The sequence below is a fragment of the Erpetoichthys calabaricus genome, chromosome 13 (genome assembly GCF_900747795.2).
Source record: "Erpetoichthys calabaricus chromosome 13, fErpCal1.3, whole genome shotgun sequence".
Taxonomy (NCBI): Eukaryota; Metazoa; Chordata; class Cladistia; order Polypteriformes; family Polypteridae; genus Erpetoichthys; species Erpetoichthys calabaricus.
The window spans coordinates 38,576,193-38,598,770 of NC_041406.2; the positions used below are offsets into that span (position 1 = coordinate 38,576,193).

The 22,578-nt window shown below is 36.8% G+C and overlaps 1 protein-coding gene across 5 annotated transcripts in view; it reads left to right on the forward strand.

Moving 5' to 3' along the window:
- Nucleotides 1-22,578, forward strand: part of elmo1 (engulfment and cell motility 1 (ced-12 homolog, C. elegans)) — a 516,270-nt gene that overhangs the window by 357,463 nt on the left and 136,229 nt on the right. Inside the window, exon 1 of one of the 5 annotated variants that reach the window (XM_051935960.1) lies at nt 9,581-9,781. The exons of the other annotated variants lie outside the window; for them this stretch is intronic. The gene's annotated coding sequence lies outside the window, so the exon portion shown is untranslated. Of the gene's footprint in view, nt 1-9,580; nt 9,782-22,578 lie in introns of those variants that run through there. 5 annotated transcript variants of the gene reach the window in all.

Consider the following 22,578-nt stretch of genomic DNA (forward strand, 5'->3'; position numbering starts at 1 on the left):
GTACATTTCTTAACACTTATTTCTGAGTCGGTTGGCAGCAAAGCCCATTAGCCTTATTTAGCTTTTAAACAGAATTGTTAATTCTGCAGAATTCATATTTGTTTGGCTTTCAGCTGAATTTTATTTTATCTCTGTAAAATCATAGTGCTTCTTATTGATTGGGAGGTACATTATTTTCACATAGACAGTAAGTTTCTGCAAACATATAGGCATCCAAACTTTTATACCAAAATGTAAGGGAGTTAACATATAATAATAAAAGCACCTTCTGTTGTCGTCGTCATGTCTATCTGTCCATCCATATGAAACAACACTGCTCTTAGTGCATTGATTCTGCTAAAATCTGGGAAACATATTCACCTTGAAAGTTTTTTTTTCAGTTTTAATTGAGATATCTTGATTATAGGGCAGTCCACAAAATTTTGAAAAAATATTCTGTGTGACTTCAGTTTACTGTTACAAATTTCTCTTGAGAGAGTTTGCTACATCTTGTATATTTTTGTCGTAAAGCTATGCTTGGCAGCAAAACAGTAAAACACCTGCAGATTTGTGTGTGTTGCAACAGACTTTGCCTGATATGCTGACTGTAGAGGTGTCTTTGCAGCAACTTATACAAACCTCATTTGTAGCGCAGTTTACTGCTCCATCTCCTGGGTTAGTGACGTGATGTTTGTGACTCTAAAATTAAAAAAAAAAAAAAAAAACAAGGAACATTTGTAGAAAATAGTGAAAGACAAAAATAAGACCCCTATCCATGACTTTTACAGGCAATGAATAAACCTGTACTCAGGATTTCCGTTATACTAATGCCCACCTTACTGCTGCATGATCTGCACATTATAATGATTACATATTACTCATTTATTTGCGAAACACAACAGTGATCCATCAAGGTTAGATACAGCCACCAACTTTAGCTTGAGACTTTAATAGAGATTTTATATTTCCATTGAGAATGTTTTTGAAAAATGTTATGCTTAAGAAATTTGTAATACAATTTTCAATAGACCCCCTATAATCAGCAACTAACTACAGTATAGGACATCAAGTGATGTAATTTTTTCATCACTTGTGTTGGAATCTGTTCTCTGTTAAAAGATATTTTAAGCATCCACAAGCCTATCTGAGCTCTGTTTTCATGTTAAAAGCATTCATTTTACTTACCCTACAAACACATATAATCACATTCTGTTACCATTGTTATTTTTTTATGTGACTCACTGTTACAAAAACAGTTAATAAACAAAATGTGTTAACTAATTGTTTGATGAAATCATTAGAAAATTTAAACTAAAACAGTTAAGTAAGTCTTTGAATGTTATGTCATGAATATAGCAGCTCCGTGTATGACTATCAGTATGCTGCTGCTGAAGAATGTGAATTTCCCATTGGGATTAATAAAGTATCTATCTATCTATCTATCTATCTATCTATCTATCTATCTATCTATCTATCTATCTATCTATCTATCTATCTATCTATCTATCTATTTTTTTACTAATTTTAATTTGCTGTCACTGCAAATTAACCTCACAACATTTTGTTTGTAACAGAATTGAGGCAAAACCTAACAAAGTAGCTCAGGCATACCTTACTACACTGAGTTCACTCTTTTTTGTTCCTAAAAGGAATACAATTTGATATTCTTTTCACCATTATTACCATACTGATTGTGGCAAATATGACATCAGTCATGATGCATTCTGGTGTGAATAAACTCTCTACTGACATGCATATTGTTCCTTTGGTTGAACATTCTGTCTTACCTCTTGTTCTTCAGCTTGGAAATTTTTCTGGGCGTTTTCTTCTCATGTGCACCAGCAATTATCTCTTACCTGTTGTGACAGATAGAGGTTGCTGTCGTCCTCTTGAACCCTCAGACAATACACCAAACACCAGGTAAAAGTCCAAATATTGTTTTTATTTAGACAATAACGTGCACAAAGCACCCTCCACTCCACAATACTCATAAATTACTCAATAAACTAATCAATACAATAATCAATCCTCCACACTCCCAGACACTTCGCCACCCTTCCTCCCAGCTCAGCTCGACGTGTGGGATTTCCCATAGTCCTTTACCTGGAAGTGTTTCACCCTCTCTGTCCACGTGACTAGGAACACTTCCGGGTCATATAAAAAACTCTTCTTCACCCCGGAAGCACGTCATTCCTCTCGTCCATGTGACTTGGATGAACTTCCGGGGCGTAAGGCAAATAGTTGCTGCTCCTCCCTGCAGCGCCTTTTAGCGCCGCCCGTGGTATCCAGCAGGGCTGTAAAGGAAAACTCCAATGTCCATAATTCCCTGCTGGCATTCGGGGCACCTCCATGCTGCAGGGAGGGTTCCACCTGGCGGCCTGGGGGTATTGGCTGGGATGAAAGGCCGGCCACATATCACACTGTTTATTATTCTTCTTACTGAGGCAACAGGAAAGTGGTGTGCTTTTGACACAAGTGTTGTCAAGAAATCTTATTACATATCGGAAACATGGCTTTTTATTTCCTTAAAAGTGATTCTGTACTTTGTGATTTTTCCAGTTTGTTATGTATTAGTGTCTAATATTTACATAGTTCTGAAAAACAATTCAGTTAGCTAAAGATTCGTAAGCGTTAATGAGAATTAGACATATTTTAATAATTATTTTTAATCTCATAAGTGTCCCCTCTTCCTAGACAAACAAACAATCCTCTCACTTCATGTATGTAAACAAAGAAAGTCTTTGACTGACCTTATGCAGCCATTAGTAATCCATTAGGAAATTGTGATTTAATCTTGCGATTATTTATGTGTTTTTTGATTACGGAAAGACCATAAAACGATAAACTGTCTGACTACTCTTATTAGCATCATATGTCCAAATAAATTTATTTGCTCCTGTAATTGAAAGGTTTTTTTATTTACTTATTTATTTTGATTAAATGTAAGATCAAGCTACCCCTGATATGAGTGTTTCAAATCATTGCTCCAGTGGGCAAAATTGACAAGGGTTAAAATATAAATAAATATATATATATATATATATATATATATATATACACATATATACAATAAATCTATATAATAAAAGCCCAGCGCGGTGTCCGGGTCTGGGTTCCTTTTGGCTGTATAGCCGCCCCGTAGAAAAGCCCCAGTCCTTCCCCTCTCAGAATTCCTGCTTATCCCCTCCGTTCTTTCCCCTTTGCTTTTATTTTTCCTGTTCCCGAAAATCTTTTCAAAAGAAAAGTAAAGAAATAGACAAGAGCATCACATTAACGTCTTCTCCCCTCTGCCCCTACAGCGTCCACCGCGTTTCTCGCATTTTTATTTATACAAACACATCACATATAAAAACTATTTACAAAAAAAAAATTAATCCAATTTTTCAAAGAGAACTATTTACAATACACATAGACTTTATACAAAAAAAATCCTAATTATATATTCTCAACAAGTGAAAATTAAAGAATATATATATATATATATATAGCATACCTTTTCAAAACAAAAGTAAAGAAAATAGACAGCGTCACATTAACGTCTTCTCCCCTCTGCCTATTAAATAATAAATGAAATCGATTATAAATTATTAACACAAAGTAAATGAAATAAAAAAATCACGAAAGAAACAGAAACCACAACCTACCCTTACAGCGTCCACCGCGCTTCTGGCGTTAGAGCCAAAAACGTGGTGTATGCAGGTTATGAGGTGTGACGCTAATTAACGCCCGTACTACAGCAGATTATATTGTTGATATACTATTAACTATTTACAGGGATCAACTCTTTTGGGGAAGTTCATAACAAAAAAAAAAAAATTATAAATAACATTTACACTTTGCTACATGTGCACTTGAGTATTTCGAGCCCCGCGTCTGAGTCGGATGGGTGTTTCAAGCCGCGATTTTCTATTTTCTCCCTTCCAGCCCACTATGCCTTTCCGTCTTCAGCTACCCATGTGCACTTGTATGGAGGAGACCTTATCGAACAATGCCGAAACGAAAGGCAACTGAACCTGCTCCTGCGAGAGAGGACACATTACAGCGTGATCACGAAGCAAACAGACAAAGGCGTGCCAGTCGCTTGCAAGAAACGGACACTCAGCATTCACACAGATTAGCTCAACAACGCGTCTCTGCCGCACAACGAAAGGCAACTGAAACCCCTACAGAGAGAGAAGACAGATTACGCCGTGATCGCGAAAGAAAGAGGCAAAAGCATGCCAATGAGACACCCGACGAGAGGTCCTTACGATTGCAAAACAACCGTAATAGACAAATTCCTACAGAGAAAGAGGACACATTACGCCGTGATCGCGAAAGAAAGAGGCAAAAGCGTGCCAATGAGACACCCGACGACAGGTCCTTACGATTGCAAAACAACCGTAATATACAGAAACGTACGGTCTCCCAAGAAACTCCGAGTGAACGCTCTCACCGTTCTCGCTCGCAACAAACTGACACTCACCACTCAGAGACATTACCGCAACGACGCGTCTCCACTCCTCTTCTTTACACCCATTTACACAATGTATGCGATTCTGATTAGTCTGCGTCCCACACTTCGTGAATCATGGGTTTTGTTTTGAAATTTTGTTTCCCATGCAAAAATCAAATGCAGTGCGATGAAGGACCCAGTTCACGACTGCCAGGTGCGTTTAAACAGGGAGTCCTTCAACTGTGGTCATCCAACGCGCAGCGTAGCGCGCGCCAAGTCGCTAGTATATACAATAAATATATAAAAGCAGCTTTCATTTGTGACTATTTCAAAGATCAAATAGAATTTCAAATAAGAAAATCAATCCTGTGAGTTTCCAACTCAGTTTTTTCTCACAGTTAGAAGACAAAAAATCAAGAATTTGTTTTGCAGAAGAGTACTGCATGTGATTAGTCATTAGAAAGACTAGCGCCACCTCCAGGGTTGTTTAGTTCCTGCCATTCGTCAGGTGTTGCCTTGATTGGCTTCATCTCTCTGTAACCCTGTGATGGATATAATGGGCTCAGAAGATCAATTAATTGATGACTGATGAAGAACCACAGTGACACAGTGATTTGTAAATTGACCCAAACTGAAAACACTAAGGGTCAGTTCACAGATGGTCTGGAAAATTAGTCTTTTTTGAAGTTTGCCATTGTGCTGACAGCTATGGTAACTCACATTATGTGCAAATGAAAATGATTTCTGGATAAATTAATTTTAACAAGACCCCTTATATAGTGTCAGTTCACAAACTCTTTAAACACTGGTTTTATCTGTTTCTAATTTTTCCAGAAGTTGTTCAGTATTCCTTTTGGAATCTGCTGCAAAATCTGTCTGGCTTTAGCTGCTGATTTTAGTTTATATGCCTTTGTGATTTGACTTTGTGAACGTCTGTTAATTTGTTGGGGTTGCTAACATTTTTGTATGAATTGTGGCTTCTGCCATTTTCTCCACATCAGATATGCATTTACCTCACCCACAAACAGAATGTTATTTATGATCCTGTGAATACAGGTAATATTACAATCTAAATCCTTATAAGTATATTGTTATTAACAGTTGATTTTTATTTGTCTGCTGATTGTTTACATTTGCCATTGATATTTGAGCTTCCTCCTCCTGATTATTATTAATCTTGAAAATATGTTCAGCTCTGTTTTTCAGATAAGGGTAATATTCCACTCTTATGAAAATGTTTCATATTTACCACTTTGCTAGTTATTCCAGTCACAGTGAGCATGTAGTATATGCTTTGCTGCACACGTGGCTAAACATAAACTGATAACTGACATTTTGAGTGGGAATTAGTTAGAAATTTGGTTTCCTATAGAAATTAAATTGAACTTTCAATATTGTTACATTGTTCCTAGTGTTGGGATTAAGCTTTAATGAAATGTTTCAGCTTTGTTTTAGTTAGTCCTGAAGACTTTTCGTCTCCTCTTAAGAGTATTGCATACAATATATTCTTATATATGCCAACTTTGTGTCAGAGTTTGTCTTTTATCCTAAGACATTCCTTTTACTCCAACCATTCAGTAGCCACTTTATTAGGTACACCTACTACCTGGTATGAACCTGCTTTGTATCCAGAGAATCCTGAAATGCATTAAAATCTGGAAACCACACGGGTTATTTGTGTACACTTAAATCAATGTGATGTCATGTGAACCAGATTAAAATGCATTTGACAGCGGTTAGGTATGACATGACATTCAAATGATACCCAGTTAGAATAAAGAAGCCTAATATGTGCTTAGAAGACATTCTCCATGCAATTACACCATCTCTTCTAGCCCGAACCCTGTCCTTGGATTCAGGCTGTTTGTGCCAATTTCTAACCCTGCTTTCAGTCTGTTGCAACTGAAATTGATTTTGGTTACACTAGGTGAAATGTTGGCAGTCTTCAGTCATCTAATTTTGGTAATTATGTGCCCACTATAGCCAATTCTTAGATCATATGAATGAACCTGGCATGGTAGTTTTACATTCAGAGATGGCCTTCAGCACTATATTTTAGAACTGTTATTTGAGTAAATGTGCAAGGAAATCCCATGAGGGCAGCTGTTTGTGAGATACTGAAACTACTAGGCCTAGCACTAGCAATAACAGCATGGTCAAATTTCCTTAGATCACAAACCTTTCCATTTTAATTAACCACCAACTAAACTTCTTGGCATATCTGCTTGTTATATAGAGTGAAACTACATAAAGTGGCTATTTAGAGGAGCTGTCTGTTGGCAGTAACAATTATGTATACCTTATTAAGTGGCCACTGGATATATATTGCAAATGCAATATAACAACAATTCAGTTTATAAACTTTGGAACTGGCTTCTGCCACAATCAAATACTATTGTAGCTATTAGTATGTTTTCATTATGGGAATCAAACACTTTTTTGCCTTTAGCAGAGAATTTAGAAGAAAGTTGTAGGTTGGTCTTTAGTAAAAAGTTTGACCAGAAAGAAACATAGGTAATTTCATCTTCTTCCTCTTCTTCTTCTTCTTCAAAGGAAGGGGTGTATCTCTCTATTATGAAAAAAAATCCTGCAGAGAAACAGTAGGGCATCGAGACGTGATCTTCACGTTAAGATCGCGGAAGACACTTAAAAGACCCACAAGACTAAAGAGATTGGCCACGGAGCATCTCGCGGGGACCTTAAACATGAGAATTTGTGCCAAGAGATTGACCCAGGACTGTCTCGCAATGACATAGAACATGAGATTCTTGCAAGACACACCCTACTTACAACCAAATAAGAGCATGGGCAGCAACACACTCAGTCGTGTTTTGGCTTTGAGGACACACAGATCCAGAGCTCTCAGCGCATATAAAGCGTATAAGGACAATACGTTATAGATGAAACGTAGACAACTATGCAAAGAAGAAAGCAGCGCGGAGAAAAGAGACTCAAAAGCGTTGGAGAGACAAAAAAGAAAAAGAATAATCTAGGTGCAAATTCAGAAAATAAGGAAAGTAATTATCAGCCCAGAACAAGTGGAATTGGAAAAAAAAAAAAAAGCACATCCAATCCGGACGTTGGCGCTATACACATGCAGAGCAGGTTAGAGATTATGAAAGCAATGGAGTTCGAAAGGCTCAAAAAAAAAAAAACGCTGGTGAGATACACATGTGGAGAAAGTTAAAGAATATGAAAGTAGGAAAATTAGAAAGTATAAAAAAAGAAAGTAAAGATTGCAGGAGCGCAAACAAATGGAAATTATTACTCGAAAAAGAGAAAATAATCACCATGGACCAGGTGTCATTGAAACAAAAGCAGGATAAAGCGAGGTCAGAAATAAAAGACAGAATAGAAAACAAAGTAAAACGTCATAAAGAGGTTAAAAAACAAGGGGGCCAAACACATGCAGAGCAGGTTAGAGATAATGAAAACTCAAAAGACTCAAAAAAACATAGGTGCGAAACACATGCAGAGCAAGATACAGAATATGAAAGCAGAAAGAAACGACAGTGTCAAAACAAAGAAAGTAAACATCACATTAGCGCAAAGAAAGAGAAATTATTACTCGGAGAAATAACGAAAAGGCGAATAGAGATCGAATATATGGACACAGGTGATATGTCAGAAGTATATAAATATTGTAAGGCTTTGAAGTTTAAGTCGAGAGAATTTCAGAAACGGAGTTTACCTCACATGCATTTATTGGTTACTTTGCAAAAAAAATTATTAACTGCTGATGATGTAGATCGTTTGGTCTGTGCTGAAATTCCAAACAGAGAAACCTATCCTGAGTTATGGTACAAAGTCATTAAACACATCTCACGGACCTCGTTAAAAAGATTCAGCACATTGGGACTCGAAAGATTCCAAATATTGTTTTTACAGAAGTTCAGAAATAAAAGGGAAACTAATGAAATAGCAACAATTCGCAAAGAATTCGGGGGTTGGCGAATGAAGCGAGCAGGGGTTGAAGCCCCCTAGTCTACCTAAAATAACAATTAGTTCTGATTAGCTTAGAAAAACGTTCTACATTTTAGACATCAGATTTTAGCATAATTAGAGTTTGGCTTTGTAGAAAGAGGCGTCTCTATCCATAATAACTTTCATTAAAGTAATATTCAATTAAGCTAAAAATCAAACATTTCCATTTATGTTATGATAGCTAAATATAGTATCAAAATTGTATGACACAGGTAGTGTGCTGTTCGATGTCTACAGAGTGTTCTGCTCTTGATTACAACCACAAATCTACTATCTTACAATTGAACAGTGTTTTTTTTGCAATACTGCTCGTACTGAGATGTTTCCTCTGGTTCTGCAATGTTGCTTTGACGGCTATAGAAGCAAATTAAATCTGTGTTATATGGGTGCAGTGGCCTGAAGTCCTGTTTAGAGCTTTATCTCCTATTTTTTCAGTCTTCATAATACTTACAACGTAGTATATCCTAAAATTAACCCAGTATTAAATAATATTACCTTTCCTTCATTGTACATAGTAGAAATATATTTGTTCTGTTTGTGTTATGATATTAAAGCATGAATGCTTTTTTTATTTTTCATTGCTTTCTAGTTGACTAAATATTTCCTCTACATGCCTTTAGGAAGGCATGTCATGTAGCGTAAATAATATATGATAATGCTACCGTACATGCAGGAAAGGGGATAAAAAAAAGATGCTACAGACAGAGATATACTGTAAAATGAGGTTGCTGCTGAATCGGCAGCAGATGTTCTTAAGCAAATCTAACTGCCTGCATTTAACTGGTTTCCATGGCAATGGAATTCTAATTACTGAGCCTAGTGCTTGTTCTGACAAATGGAGATGCTGATGGATTTGAGATCACTCAGTCTGGGTGCTGTGACATCGGCTGCAAAAGATATACAGATCTTACTATAATACACCAGTGCTGTAGATCAACATGAGGTGATGGCACTGTAGCGGTTCTGTATAAATGGACTCGCACAACCAGCCCCCCCCCCCCATACCCCCCTCCCCTTTCAATTGTTTTGTCCCACCTCTCTTCTTCACCATTTATACATGTGACCAAGCTCCACTATCATTGGCTGATACAGCGCAAGCTCCTGCCCAATTAGAAAATAGAGAGGCTTAAATACTCATATAAACATAAGCAAAGCTGAACACTTATCTTTGGGTCTGAATCATACAATAACAGGGATGATTTCACAGGTCTTTGTACTTGATTACACTGAGTATTGTTTTCACTAAATAGCACATTTGGAGCTACTGGCTAACAGTGCTTTACTACCTTAATATTAGGACTTGAACATTATTTTTTCCTTTCTGTACATTTCCATCACTATGTGGCTTTGGACAGACAATAATAATGGACCAGATGATTTCAGGTAAGTATAATTTGCACTTCTAATTTCCTGCGCAGGGGATATTCAAATTTATCAGACTATAAGATGATTAGCATAACCAAATATTATTTCCTGAACTGTCAATTTTAGAGTAAAGGGATAGGATTTAAAATTTCTTTAATAAAGTGTTGCATGTGTTTTGTTTATATCTTTGTGACATCTCCATTGTGGTGCCTTGCTTTGCTATTTTCTTGTGCTATGTATGGATTTGCTAAATACTTGACAGGGTCCACACTTATCCCACTATGAGTATAATGGGAAAAATTGTTTTGGTTTTTTTTTTATGTATGCTCTCTTACTTCTCCCAATAAATCTGACATCAAGATATTATGTTTTTGTTGGTGTTATTTATTATTAAACACCCCTCTATGGGCATTGGGACGTTGAGAACAGGATCAAATACAATGTTTATTGTAAATTCTAACTGTAAAACCATATCCAGTCACAGCATTATTGTGTTGCACTTTAGTTGTGTGTTTTTCTGTCTTTTTTAATACTGTGATTGTATAAATATGTATATATGCATGTTTGTGTGTGTATGTATATGTATATATATATATATAGACACACACACACACACACACACACACATATTTATTATATGTGTGTGTGTCTATATACGAGGGGGAACCCAAAAATAACCGGAAATAAATAAATAACCTAACAACAACAAAATTATTTTTGGGTCCCCCCTCGTATATAGACACACACACATATAAATACACTATATAATAATATAGAATTATTACTGCATATGTGTAATATACATATGCTTTATATATTATATACTGTTATTTCAATAATAAAGTAAAAAGCTTGTGATACCTTCATTTAAAGTCAGCTGCTTTGAAATTATACATAGATTATTTTAAAGTAGTACTGTCTCACTTCTGTTGAAGGTCATTTTTATGGCTTTGTGGTGGACATGAATTTGTACACTTTCTGTGCCTCGGAGCGGTGGGGGGGGGATAGCTGAACAAAAGACGGCTCATCAGAGCTTCACCTCAGGACACCCCCAAACAAAAAAAAAAAAAAAAACCAGACAGACACACACACACGGCTGCATGTTACATGGAGCTTTAGCAGTGATTGTTCTGGCTTTTATATCAAATATGTCAGCTTGTTTTCTCTCAAGGGGCTTAGTTACCATTAATGTAATGCCTGCTTCACCAGTCCAGGACTCTCTTTGGAAATGCATGCAGCTACATGTATTTCATTCCTGACAGCAAATATTGTGCTAGATTAAGCACAGTTATTCTGGTCATCTAGCACATTCATTTATTTTGCTAGCTAAGAAAAGAAAGAAATGAAAATTCATACTAGCCCTTCAGTGCTGGCGGTGGTAAGATGCTGGGCTTGCCACTTGCCTTTCCATGTGTACCCTTGAAATGTGTGACTAGTGTAAACAACACTTGTGTTTTCTTTCAGCTTGACCTCTTCATCATTATTGTATTTGCCTTTTTTCCTTGACTCATACATTTTCTATAGATTGTTTTTTGATATGTTTAGTGTTTCCTTTTTTCTTTTGATGCACGAATGTAGTAGACTTTGAGAAAGTACTTGTAGAAATGCATTGCATTGCAACAGCAGGTGTGCATGCTATCCTTTTTAAGCCAAATTCCTCACAGGAAAGTGATTAAACTGCTGTCAGAGAGGAGTTTTTAATTATTTGTCTAATCACTGCAATGTCACAGGAAATAAGCATCATCCTAACTGAAAAGAAACTAAGCGTTGTGTGCAGGTCATGCACATGTCTGTGATGGAGAAGTGTTCACTTTTTAATTAAAGTTTTATTATAGTTAATATGTGCAATATATATTAAAAATGCTTGCATTGAGGTGAAGTCTTATCTGTTGTACAATGCAGACTTAACATCTAGTAATATATGCTGTGTTGTTCTGTTTGAATTTGTTATAATCCTGCTCTTGTTTTGACAGATTTTTTACTTTTAGTCAGAACACAAATTATAGTTGGTTATTTCGTAGAATTTAACATTAAGGTCTATTAAGTCAAGCGTGATTTATAAGTTAACCTTTTGTATAAAATTCTGTCTGACCTATTTATTAAAGCCCTTATCACCTCTCATTTTTTACTTTTTATGGTAATGCTAAATTCTGATCGGTTTGATGTGCAGTAAATAAAATTCTTGCTTCAGAAACTTGACCCTTTTGGTAATGATAACCGTTACTTTTTTTTCTTGAACTTTTGCTACTGTTAATTATTAATCTGTTGTTAATCAACAGAAATTTCAGTGTAGCCTATACTGATGTGAGAGATGAAGGGCAGAAACAAGTGAAAAAACAATTAAATACCTGCAGTACAAACTATGTCCTCTGCTTATCTTAATTTGATATCACAATACATGCATTTACATGTGAGTTTTTTGTTTACCATAGAGTGGCCTCTGAGGGTGCTCAAACTACTGAAAGGGAACTCAACCAATAGCCAGGCTATTAAAATAAGTATGAATTTATTGAGTTCCACGTGGTAAAAGTCTTTTATTGTAGCTTGTAAGGTTTTTCAAGCCACAAAGTTGTTTTCTTTTAAGGCTTCACTGGTCTTTTCTGTCATGTTCCTAGCTTTCCAATGGCTAAAATTTGCCATGCAACAATGAGCATTCTTCACAGGGTGGAGTTCATCCTTATTCAGCCAGATTGAATGGAACGGCTGGTCCTTTTTCCAGCTGTTACCTTTTATCAGTAAGGCCTTGGTCATGTGGCTAGAAAGGGTGGTCTTACCTGTAGATATTCCAGGAGACAACTTTGTACATGGATGGCTTCTTAACCCTCCTGGGCATAGAATGCCTTTAAGAATAATATAACCAGGAACAAAATGTTTAGAATAATATGGCAAGGATGAAAATGAATGTTTTCATTAACACTAGCTTTGCCTAGGAAACTTTCTGGGAAAATGGGACTCGGTTGTAGTGCATGTAATTGAATGTATCAGAAGTATTATGTAACTAACCGAGTACTTTTTTTGTATTGGTTAATATTATCAGTTCACTGGAGGTCGTTACTCTTAACTATGCTACATACATGTGTAAAACATAGATCAATTCTTGCTTTTCCTAGTGACTAACCTTGGCTTTTGTTGATGGTCTTTGGTTAAACACAATTTTACAGAAAATCATATTATTTTGAATTCACACAGGTAACTAATAGGAATAACGGGAATTTTGGCAATAAATATTTCACCCTGTAGTGCATCTGGTAAAAAAGGTAGCTTCAATCAGAATCGAATGTGATGCTTTGATCTGTAATCTTGTACCATTACAAAGCTCTGGCAGATTTAGATCAATAGTAGTGTTCACTGAATCGTCGTTTAGTTTAACCTGTTACATACAACACTGCATTTATAGGCTGCACGTTTGCGTGACACATGCAGTGAGTTGAATGTTGTAAGCATTGTACAGAAAAAAACATTTGAAAAGAAATAATATCGTGAGTTATGTACAATGTCCCAGTGTTTGAAATCAAACTAAATTATTGGCGGTACTCTGTTTTGTCAGTATCTTGCTCTTACTTATCTTTCGTTCTTACTTTTACATGACATATTAGTCTAGCTGGGATTTCAGAGTGACATAGTACAGTCAATTTTTCGATCACAAAATATGTCCCCTGTGAAACTTCTACAGCCCAGATATAGTTGAGGCTGTGTTTTTTGTGGGAGTTCAGATTTCCCCCACTGCAGCTTCCAACACATGCCACTAGAAACAATGCAGGTACCCTAAGTATACATTGAAAGAGATGAGTAGTAGCCCACTAAAAAGTACTGCAGTGTCCACCTCCTCTGTGTTCTGTCTGCGGTGAACTCTTTTAAAAGAGTTTAAACTGACTGAGGCATGCCGTCACTCATGGTTTGTGTTGTTCACAGGGCTTTAATGGGCCAATATTCTGTACCTGCATGTCCCTGTTTCTGCTTTGCAAACCTGAGTGAAATGGTACATTGTGGTTGGGCTTCCAAAGGGACATCCCAGTTCTCCAGAATACTTCATATAATTTACCACCAAATGTCTCCCTTCCCTCCCAGCCTATTCTTCAATGTACTGTATATGTATATAAGTGCAGCTGACAATCCAAGGAGAGCAACATTGCTCACTACATCAAATTTGTATGTATTTAATAAAACATTGTAAGGAGTAAGAAGAAGCCGACACGTACTGCACATATCCAAGGATGGAACATGCTAAACATGTCTTTTTTTGAGCTTCGTCTGCTGGTAGTAGCCTTCATTTTCATAAAGCAGCAGACCCATTTCTCCGTGTGATTATTTCTCGGCGCCCAGCAGAAAAAAGGTTGTGATCCCTAAGAATACCCAACTCGCTACAGTATTATTACTGACAAATAAAAATATATGGGTCGACTAATTTTCTTTTTTTCTATAACCTCAACAATTTCAGTCAACTCAATCAAATAGTTTTTGAGATGTTTTTTACCCCTAAATACTGATAAACTGAAATGTCATTTCTTACTGGGTATCAAGTGTCTTATGAACCATTCTGCCAAATTTGAGCTTTTTACCTAAACGGGAAATATCTATTTTGTTGATGAGTGAGTGAGTCAGTCAGTCAGTCATTCAGTCAACTTTGCATTATATATAGATTTGGATAAACTCATGAACTGTACTTTATAACTCTGTAGCTCCTTTAACACATGCAGGCTAGCTACATTTTTACCAGAAGATTATTGAGTCAAGATTATGTGTGAAGAAAAACCAATGTTGATAATATAGGAATGTAGTGATTTGGCTTTTATGTGAATAAAGTCATAAAAGTCCACAAATGAAATGACAACTACATATAGAGAATGATGCTTTGACCTTGCAGTGCTGGAACCAATCAAGAAACTTGTGATGTTTCAGAAGTCAAGAGTTTACACAAACAAGCCCTGTTTGTTTTTTACAGTTAGCTATTTGAAAAATGCCTGTAAATTGGACAGATTCTGAATTTACTTTTTTCACTTTTCTTTTGAACCAAGTGAGTAACGTTACTCATTTTTAGGAAACAATAAACATATGGTAATAAATGGCTAAATAATGAAAATCCCCATTGCAGTGGGTATCAGTAAGTAGTAGTAGTAGTAGTTAGTAGTAGTAGTAGTAGTAGTAACAGTCCTTTCCTAACATTTCTTTACCCTTGGTTCAGCATGCTGGTTGCAGCATTCAAGCTATACAAAACACAATTAGGACACATGCAGTTAGGCAACATAACAGTTGCCTCCAAAAGCAACTCCTCTATGTCTGCTTTGTTGAAATATGGTTTTCATTTATGAAGGGTGACCAATCAGGGAATAAGACATTATAATGAGCAGGATTTAATCAGGGAAGGATCATCAAATAATCATGAACTGCTCTTTGTGCAATTAGCATCTCCGTTTTCAAATTGCAACACAATGTTGGTGTTTTCAAAAATATACAGCTATGGAAAGCATTTTGAAAAGTCTCCATTTTTGGGGGTAAAAAATATCAGGTTATTGTGACTGAAAGGTGAAAATGTTGACAAATGTCTGTGTTTTTAAATGGAAATGTAGTGGTGTAGATGTAGCCTAATTGTAAGAAAAGTCGCATCTGTGCCACTTACTTTTTCAATGATTTATCAGATAAATACAATTTCATGTCAGAAAAATGCTTTTACTTGGTAAATGGCTTAGCTGGATGATGCTAGGTGAAATTAAGATACTTTATGTAGAATCCCAAATAGCATCTGCTGTTACATTCAAAACACCATGGCAGTAATGTCTAGTATCAGCCTGCATTTGTAATTCAGTATTTGCTAACTGCCATTTTTCACTTAAACAGCTCACCTGCAGTAACTGAAATTAGATTTTTCTTAACTGGAATGTTGTTTTAAAATTTACAATGGTGTATTGTTCAGTTCAGCATATTTCTTAATCATCTCTTTGTGACCAGATTTGATGCTGTTAATCAATGTTAGGACACAACTGCATGCTGAAACCGTCTTTGCACAATCTGGCATTAGCAACTTTCATTTACTTTGAGTTTATCGTAGTCTTTTGTAGGGCTCTGTTTCGGTATGCTGTCTGATATAATTGGGGTTTTCTAAATTTGTTTTCATCAGGGTGGTGGCATAAGTCTTACAAAACAAAAATATGCATCTATATTGTCCAGTTTAATGATGTCAAACAGTATTTGAAAATAAGTTAATGGATTTTTGTGCAGGGTTTTTCCTAATGTACATAATAACTGAAAGTCATGCCCTGCACATAAACTGTCATGAACTGTTTTGCATACTTTCCTGGATTTTGCAGCAGTGTCATAGTGGAAATTATAATTTTCTTCTTTACCCGTGTATGATTTTTGCAGGTGTTTGTTATTGAGTGACACATTCAGCATCATTATTCTTGCTATCATTAGTGGGCAAGTAAGCTGCTATACAGAAGACATAAATAATTATCAAGCACTCAGTGGAGCCTGTCCAGTACCTTAGAGGGGTAATGCAGTGATGTGGATGGTGAGATATCAGCACTGTGGGCTACCTGAATTAATGATGGGGCTTATCTTATGGCATTGTTAATCTTGATAGGTTTGCACTTCTACTTCAAAAGTGACACTGGTATAGATGACACCAAAAGCCAGTCTGATATAAATATATTATTGCATTTTCTGTATCTAATTTGATGGCCATTGAGTACAAAAGTGATCCAGAAATAAGTACTAAATCCTACATTGTCTTGAAGTAGTAATTAAATTCTGCTGGATACAAAGTTATTATTTGACAGTTAGTGCTTTTGCTTCACAACCCCCTCAGAATGCTGGGTTTGGATACCAGGCCTGGACAATGTTTCTATGCCATTTATGCATTGCCTATCTGCATGGGTTTTTGTTCAGGTACGATAGTTTTTCTCCAATCTTCCAAAAATATGTTTGTTAGGTTAATGTAGCCTTTCCCTGTCTTAGTGAATGCTGTTATGTATGTGAGTGTGTCAGTTCATACCTGGTCATCTGCTGCTGAAACAGGTTTCAACTCTGAGCCCCTGGACTGAATAATATGGGGCCAGAAAATGGTTTGTCTGTCTAGTATTTTTTTCCACACTATGAAGCTTGTACAGAGATATATTTTCTTTTATAAGAACTAGGGAGCTTTGCCCCATGCTCACTTCGCTCACCAACCCCCCGGCCTGCACAATGTGCCAGCCACTCCATGTGTCTGCTGCTCGCTTATGTTGATTTCACTTTCACCAAACAGCAAATCTTTTAATTTTTGCGTAAAAACTTATACATTGGGAATAAACACTACTTTTCCCTGATGGCAACACAAATTAGATGATCTACAAGTCTCCAACTTAAAAGTTTAAATCTGAACAATGTATTTGATCTTTTTTTGCTGTTGCGTTATTTCACTGAGTAAAAAGTTTGATTTGTTTGTGCTAATGCAATCTTTACTATCAATTTTTTGAGACTTTCGCATTTTAGCACTTTCATTATCTCTAACCTGCTCTGCATGTGTATTGCGCCAACGTTTTTGAATTCTTCACAACATTCTACTTTATCATCTATTCTTTGTACTTTATTTGTGGCCCCGGGCGTGGTTAAATCTCTTGGCACAAAGTCTCGTCTCACAGGATGTGAAAGTATCTCTCTGAAAAAGTCACGTCTCATCCCAGGCCAATAAAAATTAATTCCAACACCAGACTACAGTATATCGTATGCAAGAAACATGCATTTGTCAATGCTGAATTTTATATCAGATGCACTCATTTGCACTTGATATTTTATTGATTTTTATATCTTTCTGGACACCTTGGCAGATATAATTTTCTGAGTAAAGCTGGATTTAGTAATCAGTTAAGGAGATTATGAATTCCCATGTGAGAGGCAAAACCTGGTGTTTTTGAATGCAGTGCTCTCTCTGACTTTCACAAATACAATCCCTTCTTCTTCCAGACAGTGACACTTTGTGGTAAAGTGTATTTATAAATACAAGGATAAAAAAGAGTTCTGTTGTATGTGCTGTTTTGGTCATACCTGTACCAGTTATGGCTCAGTTTGGCTCCATTGCTTACTATGTTCAATTTCCACTTAAATAGGCTGTGGCCAGTCTATATGACGGCCATAAAATCAAAGTCAGTTGAGCAGTAAACGCACTGGTGGCAAGTTACCTACTAAAAAAAGATGACATGCTTACTATTATAATTACATTTAAAAGTGTGCAAAAACATGGAGAGCAAAATAAATGTTTTGTGATCCTGAGGTCATTTTCTGGCAATAAATGTTGGTTGTGCAACTAGAAAACTATGCAGCTAAAACTGTCAGAATTGCTTTATCTATAATAATAAAAAAACAAAACATGCATTTCTCTGGGCAAAGTCCATATGAAGAAGTTCAATAAAATTGGAACTTGAGGTGATTTTTTTTCCTCCTGATTTTGTTTCTCCTATGATTGGCTTAGAGTTGCATATATTATCTTTCTAATCCCAATATCAGTATTCAAAACAAAATTTGAACTCTGAATACAAATACAAAATAAACTTTATGTGAAGCTGTCTTTGTTATTGCTGTACATACATTTTCATGACTCCTGAAAATTACTACTGTCATTTAAATCCATCATGATTTTCACCATGTGTGCATGACAGAGATGATGCCATCATAAGTAGCAATGAAAAGCCTGCAATCAATGACTTACAAGCAGTGGCTGTGCCAAAAGCACACAGAAAACAAAACTCCAATGGTTTTATTTAAGCAAATTATGAGCCACCACATTTTGGTCATCAGCAGTTTGGCTTCTAAATGACACCAGCAAGCCCGCGATTCTCGAAAGAATCGCAAATCCAAGGCGTTGTAGGAGCCTCCGTGTATTGTTTTTATCCATGCGGTCTCGTCTTTGTTGTTCTGTGGCTGTGTCGTTAGGTAGACGTCGTTTACTGTTAGGAAGCATAATCCAACTTACATTTAATACTGAATTACCGTTATGTGATTCACATATGCCACACTGACTGCTGGCACAGTGGATTAGAGCAAGTGTAGTTTACAGGTTGTGGTGTTTGGGCACCACGTACTGACTCTGGGAAGTACGGGCTCGGTTTTGTATTACAAATCGTTGAGCTCTGTCCATTTGGAGCCGTGACTCCTTTGCCTCTGCTGAGACCGACTGCTGGCACAGTGGATTAGAGCACGTTTAGTTTACAGGTTGTGTTGTTTGGGCGCCACCCACTGACTCTGGGAAACCGCTGGGTTTGACTCTGGGGCGCATTGCGCATGCGCGTCGGTGCGTCCTCCGTCCGCGGCGCAGTGCGCATGCACTCGGTGCGTCCGCCATCCGTGCATAAATTAAACTGTCGTTTAGTAATATAGATGCTCAAAACTGCGTCAGTACAGTGGATTCAGAATCTATTCAGACCCCCTCATTTTTTGTACACTTTATTTTGTGTATTAATTTTAAATGAATAAATTTGCCATTTTCGCCCATCAATCTGTATTCTTACTCATAATGACAAAATGTAAACATTGTGATATTTGCCCAGACACCATCAGACCGACACCGCATCTTTATATAAAATAGGTTTATTTTTCTTCCACAGTTCTCCACACAACAACACAACTGTCCCGCACAACTCACACAGTGCTTCTAGCCCCAGTCTCCCTTCTCCTGGGCCTTCTCTCTCCTTGTCCCTGGGCCACCTGTCCTCTCTCTCCAGGAGCTTCGTCCTGCTCCTACTCCCGACTCCAGCTCTTTGATTGGAGGGAGGCGGCCTGTTTTATTCTCACCCGGATGAGCTCCAGGTGCTCTGCCTGACGTCACTTCCTGGTGTGGCGGAAGAGTCAGGAGAGTACCCGGAAGCACTCCAGGTGACCCTGGAAGGATCGTCCTCCATGGGTGTGGCGGAATTGAGTAAGTCCCGGGCTCCATGAGGCTCGGAGCGCCCCCTGGCGGTGACCAGAGGCCCCAACGGTCTTGAGCCTCCCTGCTCCCCTTCTGTGGGCCTCTTCTACTCCAGGGCGGTTGCCCCCTCGTGGCCCGGAGGATAAATACGCCACGACCCAGTCCTTCCAGGCGTCCCGGCCAGGTCTGACCCCCAGCCGCATACCACAACATGTTTTCAGTCAAATTTGCAAATTTATTAAAAATCAATACCTGAAACTGTCATTATACAGTATATATGCCAACAGAATATTTCATGCAACCAAAGCTAAAACATAAGATGTAAATCAGTTGAAGAACAGAAAAAAATTCAAAACCAGAGAGAGCTTTAAACAATCATTTTTTAGTTTTGTTTAATCCACAAACTTGTACAGTCAGGAAGTGTATGACACTGACCTTTATACGGTCACAGTAAAGACATCACAATTTTGCACATTTGTAATCATACTTCATGACAGATATGCTCATGGTAATCTGTATTTGAGAAAAGTTTAACGTATATAAACTTTAAAATGATTTTACTCCATTTTGTTAAGGAGGATATATAGTTTTAGTCACCACTCTTAATTTCTTCAACTCACAACACATCACCACTCACATGTTCTATGATCATGAAGTACTACTAATCAAGCATACACCCCACCTTGAAACTGCTGGATTATTAATAAAGTATCTATCTATCTATCTATCTATCTATCTATCTATCTATTCCTTGTGGAAATGCAGCTTTAATCTATAAAGTTAAACATGTGGTTTCCTTCTATTTTAAAGGACAGCAAAGATCACGAAGTTTATTATACAGAAGGCCTTCTATGGGGCCAATATTGGAAAAACAGCAAACAATATTAAAATCTCAATTACTTGTTATTTTAGTCCATAACTGCATATATAATTTTTGAAGAGAATTTTTGCTTTTATTCATTTGAAGGTTTAAAAGGTATATTTATTTAAAATCAAGGAAAAAATATGTGTTTTACAAAAACCTTTGAGGTAAAGTATGAATTGACACATTTATGAAAGCAAAATATATTACTTAATTGTAAAATGTGAGGGTTCCTTAAGTGTTACTAATTTTCTTTAAGAGTGGTTAATGTGGTTTCATCACAACTCCAGAAGACTGGATTTGCACCTCATCTTTATCACTGTCTGTGTGGATTTATCATGCTCTCCCCCATGTCAGCATGTTTTTCTCCATATAATTCATTTTTCTTTCTACATCTTAATGAAGGGGATGTTAGGTTAATTGACAACTCTAAACCAATCCAGTATGAGTTAGTGTGCTCAGAAGCTTTACACCTGATGCAGATGAAATAGGGCTCCAGCACTCCACAACCTTAAAAAATATCAGGAGTGGATACAGTAAAGTAATCAATAATTTTTGACTGAAGTTGATAAGACCGTAACATTTTATGTTTTAATATTCCAGCACTGAAGCTTTTAACTTCATATCACTGCATAAGCTACAGTGGAGTAACATCAAAACTAAGGTGCTTGCTTTTTGTGTTGCCTGAGGTATTTTTGCTTTTATTTTAGCTGATGCCAATGTAAACAAACTGTCAATCTAGTAACATAACAGAATTTAAGAATGCCTGTGGCAAAAGAAGAAGAGCTGAAATAAATAATACAATAAATAATACTAAAAGTACGAGGGGCATCTAATGGTAAGTGAGCCCACCTGGGAAGGAAGTGGTACAGAACAATGCTGTATTAGGATTTCCCAGTATAGTCTCTCTGAAAGTGAACGCACCTCTCTCACCAGTGTTCCAACATCCAGATGCCTTCAGTGTGTGAATGAAACTTGTTGCGAATCACACCACTGTACCACCTCATTAATAACAGCATAATCTGTGTCAAAATGGTGGCCACACAAGTTATTTCATCTTCTCAATAAAGAAACAGAAGTCACCAAATCTGGTGAATAAGAAGGGTGAGGCAACAGTTTCAAGTTGCATTCTTGCAATGTTTCCACTGTGAGGTGCACTCAGTGTTAATGTAATGAGGATTTCAAGAAACAACTTGAGAAACAGTTGCAGATTTTCCAGTTCTTCTGTGGTGGTGTTTTGCACCATCACCACCTGATCAAAGTCCTGTTTCTCCACCTGTGATGTTTGAATGAAAGTGGGTACCCCAACCTGCTGCATGACTCACTGCATTGAAGCCTTTAATAAAAATTAAACAAATAAATAAAAGTAAACAATGACTTAAAATCGTTATTTTAGGCAGAACACCCTGTGGAAACTGTGGCCTGGAACCCCTACAGATTTTTTCTTTTTTTTTTTTCTCTCCAGCTTTACTGTTGTTTTTTCTGTCCACCCTGACCAACTAACCTTATCATTAGACATTTGCAGACTTAAAAAACAATTCTATGTTTAAGGACTCTGTTTTTCCTAATTATATGTCTATCTTAAGTGTGCATTAGTTATTTTTCTATACTATTTATGTATTATTTTTCTGTTTAATTTTAATTTGTGTTTATTTGCATGTAACTACTTCTTTGACATCTTTTAAGCACTTTGAGCTACCTCCTTCACATGAAAATGTGCTATTAAAACAAATGTGGTGGTGGTTGTTGAAAGTTGGCGGGAATTACAGACAAGGTCTGTTATACTTAAGAAGGAAAACTATGTACCGGAAATTACTCCTTGATAAGTAGGTTCACTTCCCATCAGACACTTCTTATATTACTAGCATTAGAAAGTGTTATTGAATGTTTATACGAAACTCTCAATAAGTACTTTTTACTAATTTCTAAAGGACGCCAGTGCCACTTTATACTTGTCATTAATTTGTTTTTCATATATATCACTTAGATTAAAAAAAATATATTAGAAGGTTTTCTTATTTGAAGGTGAAAAAGGAAAAGCAACTATTATCAGTGACCATTCCAGTGAACTGT